Source organism: Engystomops pustulosus, chromosome 2, assembly GCF_040894005.1.
Source record: "Engystomops pustulosus chromosome 2, aEngPut4.maternal, whole genome shotgun sequence".
NCBI classification, from domain to species: Eukaryota; Metazoa; Chordata; class Amphibia; order Anura; family Leptodactylidae; genus Engystomops; species Engystomops pustulosus.
Genome location: NC_092412.1, coordinates 151,809,458 through 151,836,001, shown reverse-complemented (window position 1 = coordinate 151,836,001; position 26,544 = coordinate 151,809,458). Strand labels below are relative to the sequence as shown.

The 26,544-nt window shown below is 38.2% G+C and overlaps 1 long non-coding RNA gene across 1 annotated transcript in view; it reads right to left on the bottom strand.

Moving 5' to 3' along the window:
• Positions 1-5,281: 5,281 nt before the first annotated feature.
• LOC140118695 (uncharacterized) overlaps positions 5,282-26,544 on the bottom strand; it is a 69,938-nt gene continuing 48,675 nt past the window's right edge. The window contains exon 3 of the long non-coding RNA XR_011853241.1: positions 5,282-5,316. This is a non-coding gene — a long non-coding RNA (uncharacterized lncRNA). The remainder of the gene's footprint in view (positions 5,317-26,544) is intronic.

The window sequence follows — 26,544 nt, the reverse complement described above, 5'->3', positions numbered from 1 at the left end:
AGATAGGGTCTATAGGTTTGTTCCTAAGTTGAGTTTGTATGTAAGTCGGAACTGTATATTTTATCATTGTAATCCCAGCCAGAATTTTTTTTGACTCTGTGACAATTGGATTTAAAAAATGTTGGGTTGTCATAAGAATCAATATTAACAATAAAGCTTCATTACAGATGCCTGTGATAACAGTTACAGCTGATGATTGTAGCCTAGGACTAAAGTACAATAAATTACCAATATCCAGAGGTCCGTTTGTAACTAGGGGTCGTATGTAAGTCAAGTGCTCTTAAGTAAGGGACTGCCTGTAATAAACTTTGAATACATTAATAGTGCAGGCGAATATAAAAAACAGTAATGTTGTAGAAAAATATAAGAAACACAAGTAATCAGAATAAGTAATATATATTATAATAAAAATAAGGCTCTTTGCCTCTCTGGCTTTCCAATACCTACTGATTTCTTAAAAATCACTGCTAAAACTGTTTTGTTGGCCATATGTTTTTTTGTGTTTTGGTACATGTGTGCCAGATTTATAATGTGTCGGCACCACAATTTAGCTCCTTTTCTGACACTTTTCCTGTACTTCTAGTTTCTCTACACTTTTTTGGCACATTTTTGATGCATAATTAGACAAAAAGCAGTCTAAATCCCTTTGTGAATGTGGCTTCACATTTCTGATGCTCATTTGTTGCGCCACAATATACGTTCACAGTGAAAATCACAGGTAAAATCAGGCACCAAAAAAAAAATCTGTCGCCAAAAATAATGAATGCCTCCATGGAAAAGCATTTCTTTTCTAACACCCACATACACATTCACACTTGGCTTAGAAAAGTATGCATGTGTCCAGAATACGGAGGGGAGAGTAAGCTACTGCTAAACTAAATTTTGAAATCCAAATCCCATTTATTTTGGGGACAATTGGAAAGCCCAAAATCACATTATATAGTCAAAACTTTCTACCAAAATATTTTTTTTTACTGTTGGATACTCAACAAAGAATCTGTCATGGGGGAACTAAATCTAGTAGTCCAGTTTGGTAAATAATACTGACATACCGTATATACTCAAGTATATGCTGACCCGAGGGAAAACTGGGAAAACCTATTGACTCGAGTATAAGCCTAGTATATAATATGCCAACTCATGCCCCCAGTTTATAGCCAGAAGAATGGCAGCGAGCAGCTAACGTGACAGACCGAGCACCGACACGGAGCTGATGCTGGACATCGCTGAAAATAAGAGGAACTGCCGGGGGGCGTCTGAAAGGTGAGTACACTTTTTTTTCTTGACTCAAGTATAAGCCGAGTTAGGGTTTTTCAGCACATTTTTTGTGCTGAAAAAAATCGGCTTATACTCAAATATATATGGTAAAAACATTTTTCTACTCATATTACTACAAGTATGTATAAAGCCAATTTCACAAAGCAGTATTCTGGTCAGTACTTTGTATGAATATTTGTAGTCAAAATCAGAAAGGAAGTCTAAAAACAGGAGATGAACAAATACTTTTCTCTGTTTGATCTACTTATGGTTTTGACTTATAAATGCTGAAATACGGACAAGTATACTGTCATGTGAAACAAGCCTATTATTTCATTTTAGTCTATTATTTATATATCTACTCTGCTCACGGCCTGTGTGTTTCCCCTAAATATAGTATACAGTATATAACTAGAAAGAAAAGGAAAAACTGAACTGTACTAGCAAGGTTATAAGCCATTTTTGTTGATGTAAATATTTACTGAGAAGATAAGACTCCTCTTGAATGGTTCCTGCTAGGTTGTACATAATAGTGAGATAAAGCATTCCCAGCGTGGTTAATCATTTTATGTAACAGATTTATGCTGCAGGACTAGGACAGGATTAAGTAGTGTCTAATTATATATCCTTGGCGTGACTGCCCAGGTGGTAAGCTGCACTATTAGAAAGATGTAGAAAGATGCAACCAAGACTGAATTTGCATTATACCATATATGTAATTTCTAAATTATAACAACCATATAGGTCATTTACATTCACGTCAGTATAAAATACTATATCTGTAGCATGATTGTCATGTGCTAAGTGCAAAGTTTTCTTGAAATAAACATACTCATGTTTTTGCAGATTTACAGATCTGCATAAGTAAGCTATAAGCCAAAGTGCTTACATAGGTAGCGACATATCCTGCTCATATTATGCACTAGAGAATGAATTGGCTTGTGAATTGATTCATTGTGCCCAACAGTTTTGTAGATTTGTGCTATTCTGCCCATCTCCAGGTATGGTAGAGGCAGTGCAAACTTATTTATAACTAGACACAGCTTTGGAGTAATTTTTTCATTTATTTCTCATATTGGCATGGGTATGGTATCACTCTGCCAAAAAATTACTGCCATCTTGAGAGAGGATTGAGTTTGTCCAATATACATCTTATGTGTGTGCTCCCCTTTTTCTTGGATGCTGCTTTTTCTTGTGGGACAAGGTGCTGGATTCATTTTACCATGAATATGTATTTCAACTTATAGCAGTGCATGGTTCAGATCAAATCCTCATCAAAACCCCATACAAATTGTAAATTGTAAGTTTCTATTACATTTCCTAGCATTGATAGCCAGCAATCGTCACTTTCCTTTACAGTGGTGGCATAACCAATAACCTGGATTGCTACAGACTGGAAGCATATCATCTTTAGCAACAAATCCAGCTGCTTTTTGGATCAGACTACGAGTTTGAATATGGAAACCTTTTAGTAAAAGTACTGGAAGATGGATTACATTATTTGTGTGTTCCTCAATGATGTGTGTTCAGATGGAGAAAGTTGGACTATCACTCCTCATCCATAAACGTTAAACTGTTTTATTCAGTGTACATAACAGTCCCATGGGGAAGATACAGACAGTTTTGTTTTGCTAAAAATCGGGGTGCATTTTATCTATCTTAATAACCTCAGTAAAGGGGGAGGTAGAGAGATATTTTGAGATTCACCCTGTACAACAAATTACCTAGAAACTGCCCTGTGTATACACATTAATAAATAATTATATTTTAAGTAGTGCACTAAGAGGGGCAAGCAGGACCCCTCAGTTATCAGCTGTGTAATCTGTGGATCAACCTGACAGCAAGTGTTTGCTTTCCCTGTGGTAACACCACATGTAGTCAATGGCTCTCCAGTGTGAAAAGCAATTTGTATCCCCCCCTCTATTGTTTCTAATGGATGGGTTTTCCAAGAAACCCTCTGTTAATCTAAACATTATAGGCTGCTTTAAAGGGAACATGTAAGCAGAAACTAATGTAGCAAATCTGTACTAGTATATTTAAATCAGCTTAATAATTTATAAATTTTCAATGGCATGTTGCATACGAGTTGCATAAAGCCAGGGTGCTTTAGAGCTCAACACTGCAGTAAAGCTCCCTGTCCCTCTGTAACATCTCTGTGTACATGTCAATAGCTACCCCTGTGCCTTTATGGAACTTATTTACTTCAAATTTCATTTTTTTTAAGGCTACAAACAGGCCAGTCAATATCAATTAGAATTATGAACATATTAGCCACTTTGTGGGTCTGCTATGTTAGTTTCTGCTGACAAATTACCTTTAAATCTGTTTGAATGGAAATATACTAAAATCGAAAATATAAATATCCTTGATTTCCAAGGTCAGTACATTTCTTACATTTGTTAACTGGAAATATTTCCCCTTGACAGTGTCCATGATATTTGACATTGAGAGGTGACGCACATGTTCTTCACTTTGGTTGCGATATGCAGTTCATGGCACCATAATTTAACTTGTATGATGTTCAAATTCAAGAACAGTTTGATTTTATAAGGCTAAGCCTAAGTCCACTATACAAAATTTAAGTTTATTTTATATATTGTATTATAAAATAGAATTAACTCTTGGGCAAATTGAACTGAAGGAGCAGGATAAAGGGTGCTCCTGACAATGGTTACTGAATCAATTGTACAGAGATTAGAGCCGACATAAAAAGGTATAATTGGGTAAACTTTGGCTACACACATGTAGGTTTATGTATGTGAAGAGGCACTTTGACTCATACTGCATTCTAGCCCTCCATATTGTTATCCCCAATTTTGCTGCTTTGATCATACTGATGGGTGCATTACAATAAAAATGATATCACCGTAGGCACTGAAAGGATCATTGGGGATGGTTTTCATTAAAGGAACATTGCCTGGCCTAGTAAAAAATTATTAAAAAGAGGCAAATTCCGTTATTCCCCAATAAAAAGCTATAAATCTTACAACCCAGCAGTTTAGTGGGGGGACAGGGACTCTTTACATCTTCACATGTCAACATTATGGAATCGTGTTCCCAGCAGTGTGCTCAGTCTGTGAAACAGTACACTGCAGGCCTGTGTTTACAGACCACCATCACTTTGGGAGCCCTTAAATTGAACCTGTCAGCAGGTTTTGGGATACTAAACCACCAGCATGTGCTTATGAATTGTTGCCTCAGTTTCAATTTGCAGGTGGCGCATGGCTGTAGTCGAGATCGGAGTGCCGGTGTCTGTAATCAAACAGAAGTCAGCCAGGCCAATCAAAATTTGTTAAAAGCCCGGACAACACCTGTAAGCCCTACACCAGGCTATGCTAATTGTTTCGGTTGTTCGGTTTATTCGGTTGTTGTTCTGCTGTCAACCTTCTTCTAAAACCTACAAAACGAGACTTTAGCGCATAATATTAAACAATTAATCAGAACAAACTTTATAACTCGAAAATATAACTTAAAAATTTCACACCAATAACATAATACTTAATTAAAAACGCAAACATGGACAGTGTGACATGTACTTCCACATCAGTAGTATACAAAGCAATCAATATTGGCTAAAAATCAATAATGTATCCAATAATGTGCATATTCATCCAATGTAAACAGTAGATATGACTCATGTGGTCAAAATTACAAATAACAGAGGAACAAGTTCACTGGATAAAGTAAGTAACAATCACAACATCAATAAGCTATGACTTGAAGGCGCACTGTATCAAAAGATACCAACCACTAGCCATATCACCAGGTCACACTGGATAAGTGTGTGTGATTTATCTATATGTAGTATATATAGGTGGAGCAAATCACTTCCTTACCTGTTAGAGGTGGAGTATCTTGCCGGGCGCTTGCTGTCAGAAGCAGATATCAACTCTTCCGTTTGTCAGCCAAGCTGTCACACCGCACCTGTGTTATGAGAAGTAAAAAGCGCATCCAGATACCAAACCCTAAAGAGTAGATGACATCACTTCCGATTCACGTGCACACCTTTGTGTGGTGGGCATCTTTTGGTGACAGAACAAAGGCTGCAAATATACATCACTGTGAAATTGAAAGTACAGAATAAAATCAGGGGGATAATTACCAGCCTTATTAAGAGACATAAATCATAGGATCTGGTTATCAGTTTATCAATCCATGTTTTTAGATCCTTAGAATGAGTACACAAATGTACCATATATACAGAATTTTCTCAAAATGACAATACTGGACAATTACTATGACTTTTATGCTACAGTCCCAGATGTACATGTCACACTGTTCATGTTTGTGTTTTTAATAATGGATTTTCAATGGGTTATTTTTATTTTGTGTACTTATTGGCGTCAAATATTTAATAAAGTTATATTACTTATACATAGATATGTATACATAAATATATATATATTCAATTAAGAGTGCGAATAATAGACCATGTTCCACCACATAGATTGGGTGGTGATAGATCTCGCATTTTACGAAGAAAAGAATTGGAATGGATACACATTCCAACTCGATACGTTGAAACCCAAGGGTCTGAATATTGAGTTTAGAACCATAGATATAGCTTAGGCTTTTTTTTATAGATATCACAATCACTTCACCATAAGTACCATAAGTTTCAGATGTTCCAAGTTTTCTTTCATGCGATTTTGGGAGCATTTATAGAACCTGTTCAGGGGGACTGCGTTTATGAATTATTATGGGAGAAAATTGTTTTGGATATAGGACCGTAATAGGAATATCAACCTGACCCTTCGGTCTAGAATGGGTTGCCATGGGTTGGTTTGAAGCCATATATTGGCTGTTGTTGGAGCATTTATACCTTTGGTCTCTATGGAACTTGGCACCTAATATATCTAAAGTTACATTACTTAAGAGATTTAATCTTTATACCTGATGCACGCCCGCCAAAGTCATCACATGATCTCCCTTTACCCATAATTCTTAACCTGACCTCACATAACCATGGACATGAGCATATATTCGTTATATTACTATATTTAGTATCTGATTTTTGAGATTGGATCCTTTAGTGGATTTACTTAAGTTACTGTAGATACTTTTGTATATTACAATTTATAGGACTACTGTATTTTATTTGGGTTTACTAATTCTGCCTAATATGTATAGCCACTATAACCTTTGTAAGTATACAGATGGTTCCCTACTTTAGGACACCCAACTTACAGCCAAAGCCTAGTTAAAAACGGTCGCCTCTGCCCACTGTGACCTCTGGTGAAGCTCTCTGGATGCTTTACTTTAGCCCCAGAATGCAATGATCAGCTGTAATAGAGCTTTATCTATAATCATTGGTCCCGTTACAGCAAAAAATTCTGAAACTCCAATTGTAACTGGGGCAAAAAAAATTTTTTTCTGGATCTACAATTATAAAATATACAGTTTTATACTTACATACAAATTCAACTTAAGAACAAACCTATGGAACCTATCTTGTATGTAACAAGTTTAATAGGAGTGTTGCTAGCTTTCATAGCAGGGGATGTATTACTGATAATAGACATTGCTTCTAATTAAATATATATATGCATATGTACACATTTTGAGGACAGAATTGAGGACATATTATGATATTGAGACTTATTGAGAATGAAGCAGAATCTCCCTAGAATTGAAGACAGTCTTATCACTATAATACAATCCTTTTAAACCTACATAGATGCACTGTGATCAGCAAACAGTCGCCATCTGTTACAGGATCACACCTCCTCCAGCATATAAAAGGCTACCAATAGGACATTCATTGGCTTGGGCTATTCACACACTCCAAACAAAAGAGAGCTTTTTAAGAACAATTCGCAAGATCCTGGGTTGGATGAAAGAAGAGTGTTGTTTGACTGTTGCTCATATACCCTAAAGACTGATTTTTATTGTGCTCCTTTGATTCCTCTAGAGGGCTGTGGCTTTAGGGACATTGTCCATTTTCTACTACATTAGAACAGCTTACGTGTGCACTGCCAGATTTAGAAAAATGATAAGGAGTCTTTTATAAATCATGTGACCTATAAAGACTCTATAGAGTCTCCATGATCAACGCTGTTTTGCAACCCCCGAATCTTGGTGTATAAGCCACTTATTTCACCACTAGTGCCATTGTGGTCAGTTATAATTAACATTAAACTTTGACTTAAACATGTATTAACTGTGACTTAATAATAAACGTCAAAACATATACACAACTTGTACATTAAATTGTCAATGGAATGAACCTTTGATGAAAATTATTTTCTATATTGGTCAGCGTTTGTGAAAAATTATTGCCATGGCAATTTTTAGTCATTGCATAGCAACTTGTGAAGATCTTTTATCACACATAGAGGAAATACTTACTGGCTAATATATATATTTAGCTGTATATGCAGAATGAATTTGGTCATCTATAGAATTATGCCATCCAGTATTACAAGTAAGAATCACAGGCACATAGGACAGCTGGTGTGTAGAAAGGAGCTTCTAAAGAACATGTATAAGCAAAGCATCCAGTGGAGGTTCATCAGAGCAGCTGGTATGTTTCAGGAGGTATTAGTGTATGGGGGCAGCTGGTATGTGTGTAACAAAAGAATACTATGCAAATTCATGCCAAGCAGAGCAGTAGCCCAAGATTTTTTATCAGTCCATAGACAAAGGCGTCATTGTCTTTAAACAGTGTAACCTGTGTTGTCACATGTACAGAACAAGAGCATCACTAAAGTATGGACACAAAGGACAGTCTGTAATCTGATGACTTCTTATGAGGGCACACCAAGGTCACATGACCAGTGGAAGATGAGGAAGGAACTGGGAACTGTGTGATATAGCCAGCAGCCTTTTGATGCCATGCATTCAGTGACCATTCTAATAGCACATCATATGATCAAGTAGCTCTTTAAAAATCAGAGATACAGAGACATATTAAAATCAAGATTATAACGTGTCTTTTTTTATTATTGTACAATATGTTTTAGAAATAAGCTACACTTTATTTAAAGAATACCTAATATATTTAAACAACAACTGTAAAGTTTTTTTTCCCACAAATCAATAGCTCTTAGGATGCAAAACAACTTTGCCTATTATCGTTGTTACCTACATCCAGCAGTTTCTTTGCTATCCCCCTCAGATTATATCAGTGCTGCAATGGCTGCTTCCTCCCCTTGTGCTAATAAGCCCTGCAAGTTCGAAGTTTGTTTATCAGATGGTTTCATGGGAGGGGAGGGGCTGCTACTCCCTGCTCACAGAGGAGGAGGTCATATGACTGTGCTCTCTGAGTATGTAGCAGAGCTGGATGTATTCAGAACTGTGGATACACATGTTTCCTACAAAGAATAGTGAGGTACAAGATGTTCCCTGTTCCCTGCGTTCCTCCATCCCAGTCTGTAATTCTACAGTCAACTTTGTGCACTGTGCAGATAAGCTATTAATCCTGAATGCTTACAAAGCACAGGCTATAGACTTAATGTAACTGGTTTACTTATGATTTCTTTCACTTATTACATGTTCCCTGCTCCTTCATGTGTTGGAAGCTGCCAGGCCAGTGCCCATATACATCCTGTATGTGCACTATGCAGTGTTCAGTGGATTTACCTGTGGGAAACTAAATGGATTTAATGTTAAATTACTTTGAGAGAACACAAAGCATCACGTTATCTGTGGGCAAGCAAACTGTACTGGGGGGAATCACATATAATAATTTGTTAAAATCATTATAACTTTACAGTTACACTTTACGACTTTGTATCTTGGCCAATCTGATCAGTAATGACAATAGGGAGAGTAAAAATCATCAAAGTAATTAAATTCACAAATTTTCTTGTGTAAAGGATATACAACTTATGCTTAACACATTTTTCTATATGTTGCATCTGACAAAGGTTATGTTGATGGATAATATTTGATCATAGAAAAGACTCAATGTAATTATTGTTTAGTACCTATCTCACTTATTTGCTGTGTAAGGGTGCATTTTTTGAAGGGGGGGGGGGGGGGGTTAAAAGTAATTTTCACAGTCCTAATCATAAATAAATCATAATACCAAATCTATTGGTACAAATTGCCCTTTAATTTTCTCTAAATTTATGTTCCACACCTGGTTGTGAACACACCCTAAATATACAAATGATCAAAAGAGAAAGTCATGTAATTGCTTCTTGTGTAAATCAATTAAAGTACTGCTAAATGCAAGCTGTATGTATGAATCAAAAATCTATTACTCCTGATCCAGTACTGTAGTACATTTCTCTGAAAATAAGACCTACCCAGACAATTAGCTCTAACATAATTTTTAAGCTGTTTCAGAGTATGGGTGAAATATAAGCCCAAGTTACAAACAGCCATATCTTCTGAACCATGGCACTTGGAAACACTGGCACCTGGAAATCTCCCCATATTTTATTGCTTCTACAGAGATATCCACTGTTCAACTTACAGTCGAAAGTGTAATTTTCATATACAGCTCCTACCACAAACCACAATCCTTATGTAATATTAATAGGGAGATTCTGATTTTTTAAATGACTCTGTTTCTAGGTGCCATAGTTCAGAAAATACTGCTGTTTGAGGTCTGCTCCCCACCAGCCTGTCAGTTGAAGACAGCATGGAGAAGAAGAAGATTGGATCTGCAGAAAGGAGGAAGCTGAAAGATGCAATGTCTACATGTAGCTACATAGATTGGGGGGCCAATGATGCTAAAGGCAATAGAGTCACAAGAGACTGACAATGGAACAGTTAAAAAATAATCAGACAGCACTCAGATGTCATCTGAGTGTTGTCGGTGAAAATTGGATAGCTGTTTATATACACTCTTGAGTGTCACAAAGTTTACTGTAAAATTCATACATTTTATTATGGATGTTTAAAATGGATGTTTTTATTTCTAGTTCATCTGCAGGTAGCTTTATTTTTAGCCAACTTCTTAGCGTGTTTACATTTTCTTCTTCATTTTTCTTTGCAACAAAATTGTTAAAAGTCTGAACCTGTGTTGTTACCTACTGAACACAAGTTTTTTTAGTCAAAATGAATGTGCTTTCGGGTAGGAGTTTTGCAGTTTCTTCCAATACACTTATTATGCGTTTTAAAATGGCAACCCACAACTGATTTTCTTTCAAAATCCCATATTTAATACTTGAACTATATATTTGAACATTTGATGACTATGGGGCTATTTTGGAGATTGAATTCTCATTTTCCAGCAGGACTTGGAACCTGCCCACACTGCCAAAAGTACTATACCTGGTTTAATAACCACAGTATCAATGTGCTTTATTGGCCAGAAAACTCGCCTGACCTTAATCAATATGGGTTATTGTCAAGAGGAAGATGAGTGATCAAAGCAACCTGGGCTTCCATAAGACCTCTGCGGTGCAATCAGCTGATGCAGTCATTCACGTAAAAGGAGCCTCAACCAAGTATTGAGTGCATTTACTTGGGTCCATACTTTTCATTTAGCCAATATTTCTTTGCTCAATATATTTAATACAGTTATATAATATTTTATTGAGGTTTCAGAGGTGATGGCCCACATTTATTAAAGCGTTTGCTCTGGTTTTCTGTCGGACTTTGCACTAGAAAAAACTTAAGTAAGAGACCAGGAATCTATTCGAGGAAATTGTAAGATGGATCCAGCACTCTTTGCAAGAGATTTAAAACGTCATATTCTTTATTTTATTCCATAGCAATACAAAAAAGAAAAAAATACAGGTGCATCACATATGCTATTTTCACATATTACCACATATTTTAATTTTCTTTTTTGTATTGCTATGGAATAAAATAAAGAATAAGAAGTTTTAAATCTCTTGCAACGAGTGCTGGTTGAGACATGTCCTATCTTTCTACGGAATATGGCGCCGTGCGCTGTGTGTTCCTATGGAGGATGGTGGGGGGGGGGGGTAAGCAGCGCTCATCCCCTGCTCCTCTCCCTGGCCCCAATGTATGCCCGCCGTACTACGATACGGTGGGCATACATCGTGTGAATGTAGCCTAAGTGATAGGGGGTATCAGTGAAGAGAGTGGCAGATATTTGTAAAATACCGGTATATTATTATGTTAAGAAGTTTATTCATCTGCTCTATTCCCCACCCCAGGAGTTCTTACATGTTCTACAATGGACGCCTACTAGGGATAGTTTAATCTGATGCCTATTATGCTGACTGTATGCTGTAGAACACAGGAGGAAACTGGAGAAAGGGATTCCATGCTTTGTGATGTAAACTCTGACGTCTGCATATAATTTGTTGGATGCACCTGCTCGAGAAAAAAAAGTGTCCATGGAAATTCATTTCAAATGGTCCCAATTACAGATAATGCTATAATGGAGATGAGACAGGACGGGGGTTTATAAGGAGTGGCCAGAGACTCAGGAGTAGGGAGTGCCTCAAGATGAAACAAAAGCTGATAACCTACCTGCACACATGATTTATCTGACCTTTACCCATAATGTCTTCTGTCATTAAGTAAATCACTTGTCACTAACATCTGAAGCCTGAATGAACTTAGGACTATGCTAATCTCTTACTTTCTCAGACTTCTATTTACAGTATTGAAACTGATAGCAGCAGAGACAACATCCATGATAAGAATGATTCTCACTAATACACACATATATACTGATGTATGTTGAGGTATGTTGGCTTCTCTGGCCACATGTTATATAGCTAGGGACAGAAGTAATGACAGCTTATTGATACCACTCAGTCTATAACAGTTTATGATCCTCTCCAGTTTCAGACCTCCAAGGATTTTTAATATCACAGGCATGAAAACAATGAAATTCCACATAATATTTCACTATATCCATATGAAATCTGAGACAGAATAAAAAAAGTGAGTGTTTTAAAAAAAAGTTTGTTTTGGAGGGTAAGCACAAACTACATCCTGTCTCCAGATAAGTGGATAAGAGGATTTTTAGAGATCCTCTGATCCAACCCCCTGGGCTAGTCTGCCTGAGCACAGAGGCTCCACGGTTGGTGATCATTTTCACACTGCCTTTTGGAGGATTCATATTGGCCCTGTCCATGTTACAATACAACAAGATATATAGGCAGCTTTAGACATTTTTTTGAAGAATATAGGGATGTAAAGATGCTAATAACAATCTTTTGATGTATACTGACCACCTGTTTGTGCTGTCATTTCTGCCAATCGTTCAGTTGAGGAATGTTCATCATCATTAGAGCACTACAAATAAGGCCAGTTGCCCACAAAAGACATAAAGAACATACATTTTTGATCAGTGAAAAGCAGATGCGTTCCATGCAATTTCAGTAAGATGTCCTAGTTGAATTCCACCATAGTGCTGTTCGACTACTACAGTGGTTTTTGTAGTCCAAGTGTCATCCACTTTTTTTTCACATCTCTTAGCTACTGCCTCAACATCTCCTAGCAACTCATGCATGAAAAACTTACAGTACTGGAATGGAAACGAAGTAACGTCCATTTTTTTTGTGCTCCCATTGACTTCAATGCAGCAAATTCAATGCAACTTCATGCACAACTCAGATTACAGTATTGCATACTGTGGTTGTTCTTGGCATGGACCAATGGTTTATGCAGAACATTAAATGTGAACATAACATCATGTGTCAGAGTTATGGCTGAATGCTCTCCAAAGCAGACTCAGACAACATTTGGAGGGGAAAAGGATTTGTGGGCATTGGACCTTAAATACATACAAAGTATATAGTAAGTGACATTTTTCCTGTTATCATGAAATACCGCCTTAAAATATGGTTCTGAAGGCATGATGTAAAAGAAAGTTTAAAGTTGTAGAGTGGCCTGGCTGCAAGTTCATTTACCTAGGTAATATAATAATATGGAAAAATATTTTTACATTTACAACCTAAGGAAGGAGGCATAAGAGGCTGAGATAATACTGTTCAGATTGCCATGGGCATAATATAAATGTTATTAATAATAAATAACAATAATTCCTTTATTTATATAGTGCACACAGATTATGCAGTGCTGAACACAGCTTGCCAGATGTCCCCTTGGGGCTCACAATCTAATCAACCTACCAGTATGTTTTTGGAGTGTGAGAGGAAACCCACACAAACATAGAGAGAACATATAAACTCTTTGCAGATGTTGACCTGGAGCCAGGACCCCAGCGCTGCAAGGCTGTAGTGCTAACCACTGAGCCACCATCCTTCTCTAAATGTTACTTAAATATGGGGGGGGGGCAATGGCCCATGGGGGCAACAGTATTTACATTTTATATTACTAACATACAGATGTGGTTTCTGTTTTGTTGAAGATAGGTGATAATAGACAGGCTTATAATGTATCATTTCTCATTCCATTAACATCATTCATACTGTGCACATACAGGTCAGTTCATAGACAGTAGATACTTACACAGAAATCTTCTCATTAGTGTATTAACTAATCTGTTCCTTCTGGAATCAACATTCTGGTTTGACTTTAATCCCAAATCATGTCTTTAGGATTCTTGAAAGTCATGCTTTACAAGGTAACAAAAGGAGTGTGGTTTTTGTTTTCCCATCCTGGAAAACCTATTTGCATATTTTCCAGAAACTCCTAGTGGAGCTATGGCTACAAGTCTCCACAGCCTTGCAAGGTGGCCTTATTTGGCAAAGTCTCCATAAGGATAACTCTTACTCCCTAACATGAATGTATTATAGCAGTTCTACATCATAGTACTATAGATAATTGCAACAAAAATCATCATCATGCCTTTTCCACTCTAAAGGCAGGAAAATCATCCAGAGTACACTCTGTTATATCAAACATTTTAGTAGGCCATCTCTGAGTATAAAGAGGATAGTCGCATGACAGGCTTCTTAAATCTAAGCAGGAGATTAGCATGTGACCCTCAGAACAGTTGAGCAGTTGACAGACCTACTCAGTTATTTAAATGCCATGTAAAGAACAGAAAGAACACAAAACTTAACTCAGCTTACAAACCTTGAACACTTTTTGTATCAAACTTTTTCCCATGTATGTTCTCTTAGCCTAAGGGGGATATGCACATTTAGAACTGGCAAGCAGTACTTACTCACACTTTCCCATATAGAGGCATGTTTAAGCTGTCCCAGGTTTATTTTAATAGGTTAGAATAAACCTCTGATAGACACATCTGCCAGCTATTTATTTCCTGTAGGAATAAAGGATCGAGCTTGTTGAAATCCAATGTGCTCAATTCCGCTTCATTAACCTTTCAAAAATATACCTAGGAAAGACTTGTTATATATCACTGATGCTACAAATCAATTGGTCAGTCTGCTGTGTCTAATATGTATTCATTAAATTGTTGACAGCTACTATTATCAGCAGGATCCTCCAGCTATCTAGTGTGAAGTCAACACAAATTTGTTCCAGTATTGGTGCACCCTATTATTTTGAGTAGGGAAAGGAGAGTAAGGCACTCCCTATTTCTTTCAAAAACATCACCAACATCCCTAACTATGCCATGGGTGTATACACCTCTGTGCTTATGATTTGTTAGCCAACCACACTAGTGGGTCCACCCACCATTCTTCCAATGTTTATGGTCACCTGTAGGCTGCAATGAATGGGCATCTAAATCTAATTCTTATACAGTGATAATTTCCATACGAGTTATATCACCTGGCCTAATATCATTGGTACAGTTTGTACAGACAGCAATTTTAGATTACAGGAAGTCCCCGGGTTACATACAAGATAGGGTCTGTACGTTTGTTCTTAAGTTGAATTTGTATGTAAGTCGGAACTGTGTATTTTATCATCGTAATCCCAGACAGAACTTTTTTGGTCTCTGTGACAACTGGATTTTAAAAATGTTGGGTTGTCATAAGAATCAAAATGAACACTAAGGCTTCATTACAGACACATTTGATAACTGTTACAGCTGTTTATTGTAGTCTAGGACTAAAGTACAATAAATTACCAATATCCACAGGTCCGTTTGTAACTAGGGGTCGTATGTAAGTCGAGTGTTCTTAAGTAGGGGACCGCCTGTATAGGTATAATGTAAGCAGATCTTGTTTGTATTGTCCTAGTTATATGTTCTAATAGTGGCCGGTATAAGTACATTAACAATGTGTGCCACAGAATTCATACAGTAAAAAGCCAAAGATATGAGTGTTATACAACTATAACCATATCTAACCTCTCCCAGCATTTAACCATGAGATCTAGATTTTCAGGGTTGAAGGCTTAAAGTGGTTTTCAATTAATAATGGAAAATCCCTTGGGGACTGGTACCTATCTTTCATTGGCTGTCCGTGACCCTCCTGTCTTTGACACTTGAAAGTACCTTGTATTTGGCTTCTCAGGTGCAGAAAAGCCTTTTAATCTTTGTTTATTAAATTATTATTTGTTTATTTGTTGGATGATTTTTGCATATTTTTCTTACAGTAAGCAGCTAGCTTTTTATTATATGTGTTTCCTTTGTCTGTAAAGGTCCTTATTTTTTGTAGATGGTCTTGGAAAGCTAGGTGTCGCATTTGTGTAAAAAGATGATCATCATACAATTAGGTATCTCAGGGGGCTTTATTGAAAGGACAAGATAAAAGTAGTATGTTATGACAACGGGATTATGTCTTTTTCAGAAAAAGATATTTATACAATTAAAAAATTAGACAAAAGTCCTTACTAGTAGGGAAGAGATTGGATTACCAAATCTGCCTGTGATCCCTCTTCTTGTACCACTTTACCACTGGCAGACAATTTTTTACATTGAAAGGGTTAAAGAAAATCCACTGAGACACCTTATTGGTCATGACAATCCTTTCACAAGGAGGCAGTGCCTCTCTGAACAACCTGCTCTCCCAGACTTTCTACAATTAAGTGATCCAAACAACTTTGGGATTTAAGAAGGTTGCAGCAGTAAGGAAGTACTAGTATACATCACATAAAGTTGTGTCACAACCCCACCAACGCCTATGTTAAGAATTTGTTTAGGCGCAATACTGACACACCATGGAAATCAATATGGACACAAAGAGGAGATAAATACTACAGTGAAATAAAAATGTGTGTTTATAATATATATATATACACTCACCAGCCACTTTATTAGGTACACCTGTCCAACTGCTCGTTAACACTTAATTTCTAATCAGCCAATCACATGGCGGCAACTCACATGGTGCATTTAGGCATGTAGACATGGTCAAGAAAATCTCCTGCAGTTCAAACCGAGCATCAGTATGGGGAAGAAAGGTGATTTGAGTGCCTTTGAACGTGGCATGGTTGTTGGTGCCAGAAGGGCTGGTCGAGTATTTCAGAAACTGCTGATCTACTGGGATTTTCACGCACAACCATCTCTAGGGTTTACAGAGAATGGTCCTAAAAAGAAAAAACATCCAGTGAGCGGCAGTTCTGTAGGCGGAAATGCCTTGTTGATGCCAGAGGTCAGAGGAGAATGGGCAGACTGGTTCGAGCTGATAGAAAGGCAACAGTGACTCAAATCGCCTTCCGTTACAACCAAGGTAGGCAGAAGGGCATCTCTGAACGCACAGTACGTCGAACTTTGAGGCAGATGGGCTACAGCAGCAGAAGACTACACCGGGTGCCACTCCTTTCAGCTAAGAACAGGAAACTGAGGCTACAATTTGCACAAGCTCATCGAAATTGGACAGTAGAAGATTGGAAAAACGTTGTCTGAGTTGATGAGTCTCGATTTCTGCTGCGACATTCGGATGGTAGGGTCAGAATTTGGCGTCAACAACATGAAAGCATGGATCCATCCTGCCTTGTATCAACGGTTCAGGCTGGTGGTGGTGGTGTCATGGTGTGGGGAATATTTTCTTGGCACTCTTTGGGCCCCTTGGTACCAATTGAGCATTGTTGCAATGCCACAGCCTACCTGAGTATTGTTGCTGACCATGTCCATCCCTTTATGACCAGAATGTACCCAACATCTGATGGCTACTTTCAGCAGGATAATGCGCCATGTCATAAAGCTGGAATCATCTCAGACTGGTTTCTTGAACATGACAATGAGTTCACTGTACTCAAATGGCCTCCACAGTCACCAGATCTCAATCCAATAGAGCATCTTTGGGATGTGGTGGAACGGAAGATTCGCATCATGGATGTGTAGCCGACAAATCTGCGGCAACTGTGTGATGCCATCATGTCAATATGGACCAAAATCTCTGAGGAATGCTTCCAGCACCTTGTTGAATAATCTATGCCACGAAGAATTGAGGCAGTTCTGAAGGCAAAAGGGGGTCCAACCCGTAACTAGCATGGTGTACCTAATAAAGTGGCCGGTGAGTGTATATATATATATATATATATATATATATATATTAATTATACATGGAACAATCAGGCACAAAAGGTATTTAGACCCCTTTACATTTTTCACTCTTTGTTTCATTGCAGCCATTTCATTATGATTAAGACGCTCAGCGTCAAAACGCGTCAACCTTATTGTCTCCTCATGTGAATTTGTGCATCTTTTTAATGAATAAAGGATAATTCAATTGGCTTAAGACTCGACGAGGATTCCCTTTGTACAGTGCTGGAGTGCACCTTTTTTTCAACCAATTAATTGGTTCTATCAAAAAGTTTTTTTGGCACATTAATGTACACTCTGCACCCAATTTTGACAGAAAAAACTGAGACGTATATATTTTTGCTAATTTATTAGACAAGAAAAACTGAAATATCACTGGTCATAAGTATTCAGACCCTCATATTTAACTCACATGGTGTCCATTTCTTTCTGATCCTCATTGAGATGGTTCTAATCCTTCATTGGAGTCCAGTTGTGTTTACTTAATCTGATTGAACTTGATTAGAAAAGGCTCACACAGTGCGAGTGAAAGCAGATGAGAATCATAATGTTTAAGGAACTGCCCAAAGAGCTCAGAGACAGAATTGTGGCAAGGCACAGATCTGGCCAGGGTTACAAAAGAATTTCTGCAGCACTCAAGGTTCCAAAGAGCACAGTGGCCTCCATAATCCTTAAATGGAAGAAGTATGGAACGAAAAGAACTCTTTCTCTACCTGGCCGTCCATACAAACAAGGGAATTGTGGGAGAAGAGCCTTGATGAGAGAGGTAAAGAAGAACCACAAGATCACTGTGGCTGAGCTCCAGAGATGCAGTAGGGAGATAGGTCCACAAAGTCAACTATCACTGCATCCCTCCAACAGTCGAGGCTTTATGGCAGAGTGTGGTGATGGAAACCTCTCCTCAGTGCAAGACTTATGAAAGCCTGCATACAGTTTGTAAAAAAAACATGTGAAGGACTCCCAGACTATGAGAAATACATTTCTCTGGTCTGATGAGATGAAGATTGAACTTTTTGCTGTTAATTCTAAGTGGTATGTGTGGAGAAAACCAGGTACTGCCCATCGCTTGCCACATAGAATCCCAACAGGAAATATGGTGGTGGCAGCATCATGCCAAGGGGTTGTTTTTCAGCTGCAGGGACAGCTGGTTGCAATTGAAGGAAAAGATGAATGCAGCCAAGTACAGAGGTATCCCGGATGAAAACCTCTTCCAGAGTGCTCTGGACCTCAGACTGGGCCAAAGTTCACCTTTCACTCTGTGACCATTCTTGTGACCATTCTTGACTGACCCAGCCAGAGTCCTGACTTTAACCCAATTGAGCATCTCTGGAGAGACTTGAAAATGGATGTCCACCAACATTCATCATCCAACCTTAGGGAACTGAAAAGGATCTGCAAGAAAGAATGTCAGAAAATCCACAAATCCAGGTGTGAAAAACTTGTTGCATCATTCCCAAGAAGACTCATGGCTGTACTAGGTGATTCTACTCCCATAAACGATGTACAACTCATTATTGTATGAATGTTTATTTTAATGGAGAGATATATACATGCCCATAGTAGACACCACTACAGCATCTTTTGACCGCACAAAGGATCAGGAGTTTGGGAATCCAACATGCTTGTTTTTCGCTTCCCATGGCACTTGCCATCTTAAACTAGACCAACAATTTACATCATGCCAAAGAGTATTTTCAGTTAGTATTTGAGTTATAGGGTTTAACACGAACCCTTTCATATGACACAGCAAGATGGTATGTATAATTTGTTGGCGGAAGGTCCTGTTTTCTTGTGGACAACTTTAGTGTGGTTTTCAGCATAATTTTATATTTTGGTGCACCGCCATTAATTTGGAGCACCACTAATAAAGAAAACTGATCATCACAATGAAAAAATAAATTCCAGAAAGGGGTGTGGATGATTTTTTATCTAATTAGACTGGCCTAAAGTGCCTACAAATGCACCAAAAACAGGTCTATGTCTAGAGGTCTACAGGTCTATAAGTGAATCTGTAGAGTTAGGAGCAAAAAAGGGACAGTTCATGAGGGTCAGGAAACCAAGCTTGCTGTGGCACCAAATTCAAACAAAACTGTCGCAAAACAAAAAACCATTGGATCACATAACAGAAAACCTGTGCAGATACCTTAATACACCCGCCTAGCCCCCCCCCCCCCCACACACACACACTGTTTTTTCAGCTGGTCTGTGAAATTGTTTTCACTCTTCCCCTGTTTTTTAGCTGGACCTAGAATCTGGCAGTTATTTCAGTGTATTTGTGCATTCTTGCAGCATTCCACACTGCACACACATGGGCAGGTGTGGTCATGGATGCAGCAGCATATCGTAGCTCAATGTCTGTTCTGTTCTAAACTGTTGCAAACAGGAAGACAATAAAAGGACAAATGTGTTGTTATGCATTTACAAATGTTTCCTTAATCAACTTCCATTCTCACTGAGCCTACATGTACAGGAAGTTGCATTTTGAACATGTTTAGCCATTAGTTAAACAGCCAGGATGTGAGCCCATGTATTTCTATGTGCTCAGACAGCATGTTCTATTCCTGGTTGAGTCATCTTCTGTTGTCAAATGAAAATGGCCATGTGAATAGCTCCATAAAAAAGTATTGCATTTAGGGTAGCTAATCAAGCCCTAAGGGTTCATGCCCACGACAATGAAAAACAGTCATGTGTGATTCCACGGCTGACGTTGGCCATCTTTGTGTTCAGATAACTTAATCCCCAAATCAGTGGTTCTCAACCTTCCTAATGCTGCTACCGTTTTATACAGTTGGTGACCCCTGACCATTAAATTATTTTTGTTGCTACTCCATAACTGTAATTTAGCTACTGTTATGAATTTTAATCATAGCCACAGCAAGGATTCCCCCAGTAGTCAGTAGTAACAGCAGGTATGCCCCCAGCAGCCAGTAGTAACAGTAGAGATGCCCCCAGTAGCCAGTAGAAATAGAAGGGATGTCCCCGGGAGCCAGTAATAAAAGCAGGGATGGGCCAAATAGTAACAACAGGGATGTCCTCAGTAGCAACAGCAGGGTTGTCCCCAGTAGCCATTATGCTGTCCCCAGTAGCCATTAGTAACAGCAGTCATGCCCCCCGTAACCAGTAGTCACAGCAGGGATGCCCCCAGGAGCCAGTAGTCACAGCAGCGATGCCTTCCTCCTCACAGGTGTAACTCCATGCACCTATACATTTAATTATTCAATAGGTGAGTGGTGTATTAGTCCCTAAGACTATCGGAAAACATATTTCCAATGGTCCTAGGCGATCCCTGTGAAATGGTTATTTGACTCCCAATGAGGTCGCAACCCACATGTTAAGACTCATGCCCACATGAAAAACCTGAAAATATCCATGTGTGGTCTGTTTTTTGGGTTTTTTTTGTTTTTTTAAACAAGAAGCACATGGCTGTACTAAGTAATACTTTTATCCCCTTAATGATCTTTGCCTTGTATCACAAAGCCTTAAGTCTTTAAGGGGTTAATGGAACAGTGCCTAAGGCTGATTTTTCCCAGACCATGCAGCCAATTTGCTAAAAAGTAGAACATGACCCAGTCAGAACGAGCTGTCACAAATCTCCCATATACTGTAATTCATCAAGATCTGTGAAAGACAGATGCCTCATGGATGCAACTCAGTCCAGAAAAGACTGAAAAAAATGTTGTTTTTCCATCAACACTTCTTACTCCACTTTATATGCTGACCCCTTTCCAATGTTGGGCGCCCAATTTGCATCTTACTGTCTCTCTTTAAGACACTGACACCTTAATAACAAAATGTTTCAACAATAAACACCAAGCAGAAAATAAATAGTACATAGATGTTATTATCAGGTAGCCACAGCAGCAGGATTTCTGTGCATGATTTCCTGTGTGAAAGGAATTGAAGCCTATAGAGAACGCAGCAGCACTTTGTGCGAGTACAGAAGACAATAGCCTGCGCACACATGTTAATTAGAAGGTAAACATCTTAAGGTGTGCCAGGCTATGGGAACTGGGATGTTTATGAATGCTGCAATATACTTTTGTGCTGCTTGTTCAAAGTGGCCAAACACATGTAGAAGTTCTATTGTCCTAGGGATTTCTTGAGATATTTGAGATAGGCTACCTGATTATATAATTTTATTTATACCGTGTGACTGATATTAAACCTGGCCGACTAGTGTGAGCCTCAGGCCACATTTGCAAGTTGCGTTTCAGCTACATTTTCAACTCACACATGACAGGGAGGTTCTCATCCAGTTTCTACTGGAACACAGGCTTTTGGAAATGTGAATCTATTTTTTTTTTTAAAGTTTGGGAGAGTCTGTTGTTTTTTTGAGACCTGCGTCTGAATTGGGAGTCCTAATGGGAAGCGCTCTCCTTCATCTTGTTTCAGTGGCCAATACAGCCGTATTGCCCACCATACTGTACCGTACTGTAAGCGAGCCGTTTAAAAATATAGAACTATATGTAATGTTATTTTATTATATGTAAAATGTATTATTTTATTATATTTAATGTTTGTGTATCCCTTATCACTTGTGCAGCACAATGGAATTAATAAATAATAATAATAATAATAATAATACAAAGCTGCACAAAAGTATCAAATGTTTAAGCAGCATCTTGCCTATGCCTGCTCTGGACTGGTTGTTATTTGTACAAAAAAAAAATGTGACTTTTCACCACTATCGCAGCAAAATTTGCAACTTTTGCAGACATCCACGTCTGAAAAGTTATGACAAATCAGGCTCCACTGAAAAAAAGTGACATGGCAAACTTTGTGAAACAGCAACAAAGGACATAAAAAGGGCGCCAAAAAAGAAGAAAAACATGTAAAAGTTTGATAAATGTTTTGCATTATTTACAAGCCAAACAAAATTCTAGAACGCATTCAGTAGAAACACATATGCGTTCTGACCAAGCCCCTCCCTGTTGCGTTTGGCATGTGATAGCTAGCCAGCACCCGGTGTCTTGTATTGTTTAAATGCAAGAAACTGGGTGCTGGTTACTGATCGCATGCATTTCACTGGAAACGCATATGCAATCAGGCAGAGCCCCTCCACCAGGTTATAGATTGTTAATTATCATGTGATACATGTTGCTGCATTTTTTCTATTTGATTTATTTATGGATACATAAGTTAGGCCTTGTTGTATCCGGTGGTACACAGGAGGGGGGGGGGGCGCCCTTTATAATACGCCACTGTATAATAAATTCCTACCAAATCTTTAGACAATGGGGTTATTTATTTACATTTTTTTGTTTCTTTTCTCTCTTTCTTGTGATTTTTTTAGCATAATTGCACCAAAATTTGCAGCTTTTACACTGATTTTCCAAAGTTTGCTGCAATAGAGTTTTACACTGTTGCACCTGATGCGAACATTTAAAAAAGTTGCTAAGTTTTGTGCAATTGCAGTGAAAAGTCGCAGTCACAGAAATAAACTCCAGTCCAGAGCAGTAGACATGGGGTTGCTTAAACATTTGAGACTTTTGGGCAACTTTTTGGACAAAACTCAAATAACCAACAGACTCAGGGTGCGGTCAAACGGTGCGTTCTTGGTATGTTTTTTGTGCAATTTTAAATGCATTGCAAAAGGAATGCATTTTAAAATGCATTTGGCTGGCTTGAATAAGTTTTTCTACATTTCTGGAAGTATAAGGAGCTATGTTAACATTTTCACAGCTGTTTACACTTCCAGACATGAAGAAAAATAAATTGAAACCAGGCAAGCCCAAAACCTTAAAAAAACTAGACATTTCCAGACTTAAGATAAGTGTTCTCCAATGTGCAGTTATTTACCTTTACGTTATGATAAAACTAATGTCTATAGCTAAAACAAGGTAAAATAGTTACTTATAAAATTAAAAAAAAAAAACTGAATTTGATGGAAGAAAACAAATGTGTGTGTGAGAAGAAGGCAGGCAGCTTTAGCTACATAAGTTCTCATGGACATGGATCACTGAACAAGGTGAGTCACTGAATGTCTGTTTGTGTGTGTGTGTAACGCCTAGGACATAACACCACGTCAGCTCCCAGAGGACAGACCATACCTACAATATGCTAAGACGTGAGTCAAATAATTGTTTTGGACTCAGCCTTTTAAAGTTATTTCTTTACTGAAGATCATACAAACCCACTGAAATATTAGCCATTAACTGTTGCATGATTCATGACGTAATGATGATCTATTCCTGAAAATGCTACAGTAGTTTATGTTATATTCATGACAAATCGGCCATATACAATGACAACTCTAGATGACAGCTCACACAACAAAAAACTCCTGCACCTCCTGCATCATGTTTACAGGAAGACTCACTATGAGAGATCTGGAGCTAATGCAGCAGTCTTGTCCGATTAACCTTAAATTTGTCATAAAGTAAAGATTAAAGCTAGTAAAACATAACAAGTACACTTTAATCATCTGTATTACTATTGCATTTTATTATGACTACAGATTCAATGACATGAAGTATTTGCTACAGTATTATGGTTTCCCAAGTTTTTTTGTGCTTGCCAGTCATGAAGGAATCGGCATCACAGGAGTTTTGGACTTTTCTAGATATACAAAGCAGGATTATAGATTACATCTGCCACATGGTGGTAAATTAGAGTTTTCATATTCTGTAAAAGTTTGGCCGCCAAAAAATTATGACTTATTCCATTTAACACAGCACTCAATTTATGTTATGGATCCATACTACGGAATTACAGGGGATTCAGGATACAGTCTCTTTGCCTATTACTACAATGAACAACATAGTGGTTCAAACTTTATTTATTTTTAAGAATTGTGCATTTACACCTCATGAATTCCTTTAGAAGTTAACGAAAAAAGATGAGTATTTATTTGTACTCTTTTATTCACTTTGAAGGGGTATTCTCATCTGGGCATTCACATCTGTCATATATATACATTTCCTAAACTGTACCTGTGTGAACATAATTTCCAGTAAATGTAGCCATGTTGTCCCTTAGAAACATTTATCTAGGATACAACCACCTCTGCAGTTTGTCAGCAGTGGCCATACATGCCCTATTGAGTCCTGTACGACCACCTGGAGTCAGCGCTAACTAGTCAGGACGACCGTGGGACATGCAGTAACTCCTAGACTTTTGATATGCATAACCTATTTGTTTCTTTATGCAATAACTACAGCAGTGGTTGTCATGTTGAATGACAACAATCTCATTTGTAACAGAGCACATAGCTACATTTATGCTAAATTATCTTTGCACTAGTACATGTACACAAAATATATGTATGTGACAGATTAATTCAATTAAATGTCCAGACGGTAGATGAAGATTTGCCATTCAAATTTCAGCACAACAAATTCATAGCAATCCCATACACATAAAGTGGACATGTTGCTTATTGCTGCAGATCATGATGCGGAGATCAACCTTTGAAATGCAAAAGCTGAGCTCCGCCCACAGGCCATATCAGAATCACGGCAGTGCCCGTGAGCGAACCAAGCTGACTGCAGCATGTTTCTGTGGGAATATAGCTGCTGTAAATCTCGCAGCCATTACATTAACGTGTGCAGGTAGCCTAAGGCCATATTAACACACGGTTTTACTACTTTTTTGTTGCGTTTTTAGACACTGCAAATGCTTTACAAAAAAAACATATACATTTTTGTGAAAACATATATGCGTTTAGAGGATGCATTTTTCTTTGATGCATTTCAAAGGCATTTTAAAATGCAGCAAAAACGCCACATGTAAGCAGTGGCTGTTCTTCCAAAAAATGTTGCCAGAATTATTTTATATTAGTATTACAGGTTAGGTACATTGAAATGAGTTGGACTGAGCTGCAATATTGCACAAGACCTCTGGACAGTGGTGCCTCTATTTTTGGAAGAAAGAAGCCATGGTTTTGCTATCATTGTCCCCATTAAAGGAAACCTACTAACAGGAATACAATAGCTGAGATGTCCCTCATGGCAGACACCTTTCAACCTAATAAAGTCCTTTACCTAAAGTTTTAACCATAATTAACTAACTAAAAACTTTATCTCGCCTTTATGCTAATGAACTTCAGAGGCTCCTGGGGCATGGAGTAGCCGTGGCTGGGCACCTGGGGCTAAGACTACACCACGTCCCTGTAGCCTCTGAAGTCTTACCTTTGTGCACGGCCCAGGGTAATATGCAAAATTTCTAAAGAGGCTATTTGGGCGTGGAGAAGCTGGATCTGAGGCTACACGGCGCAGTTGCTCCATGGCCCAGTAGCCTCTTTGATCCTCCTACCCAGACATCTTCAGGGCACAGCTACAAGCTGTTCGTGAAGCTGGAGTTCTGCGCAGAACTTTGGCTTTGCAGATGAGTGCATGCAGCTACAAGAAACTGCTGAAAATTTCTGGGTAGGAGTATCAAAGAGGCTACTGGGATGTGTAGTAGCCGCGCCGCGTAGCCTCAGCTCCAGCTACTCTACGTCTCAGTAGCCTCTTTAGAAAATTTGCATATTACCCTGATTAAAAATTAGCAAAGATAGAGGGGAGTAAAGGATTAGCCCTAAAAAGGGCTATCCTTACATAAGTTAGATGCACCTACCACCGGATCTACCTTAAAAGGTAGATCCATAGTGGTAGGTTTCCTTTAAACCCCTGCACTTGGCCTGGTTACTCCACGCCACAGAAGCCTCTGAAGTTCAATAACATGTATGATATATAAAGTTTTTAGTGAGTTAGTTAGTTATGGTTAAAAGGTAAGGGAAAGGGAATTTAGAGCTTAGTAGGTTGAAAGGTATCTACCATCGGGAATACCTCAGTTAGTGTACTCCTAATGGTTTCCTTTTAAGGTGTTTTCCAAGGTAACAAACATGTTGTTCTTTCAAACCTGATCAAAGTGTTATGTTATATAAAGGATTTACTTTAACAAGTTAGTCCAAAACGATTTACTTATAAAGATTAAGGAATATTTTCAGTAAAACATTTAATCAAAAATGTAAATGTTTTGTCGTTAGCGAGTTAAACAGATGTTTCCTTTTTAGGATATGATCAGTAGAAATTGAGTTTCAAAATAACAGAGAAAGGAAG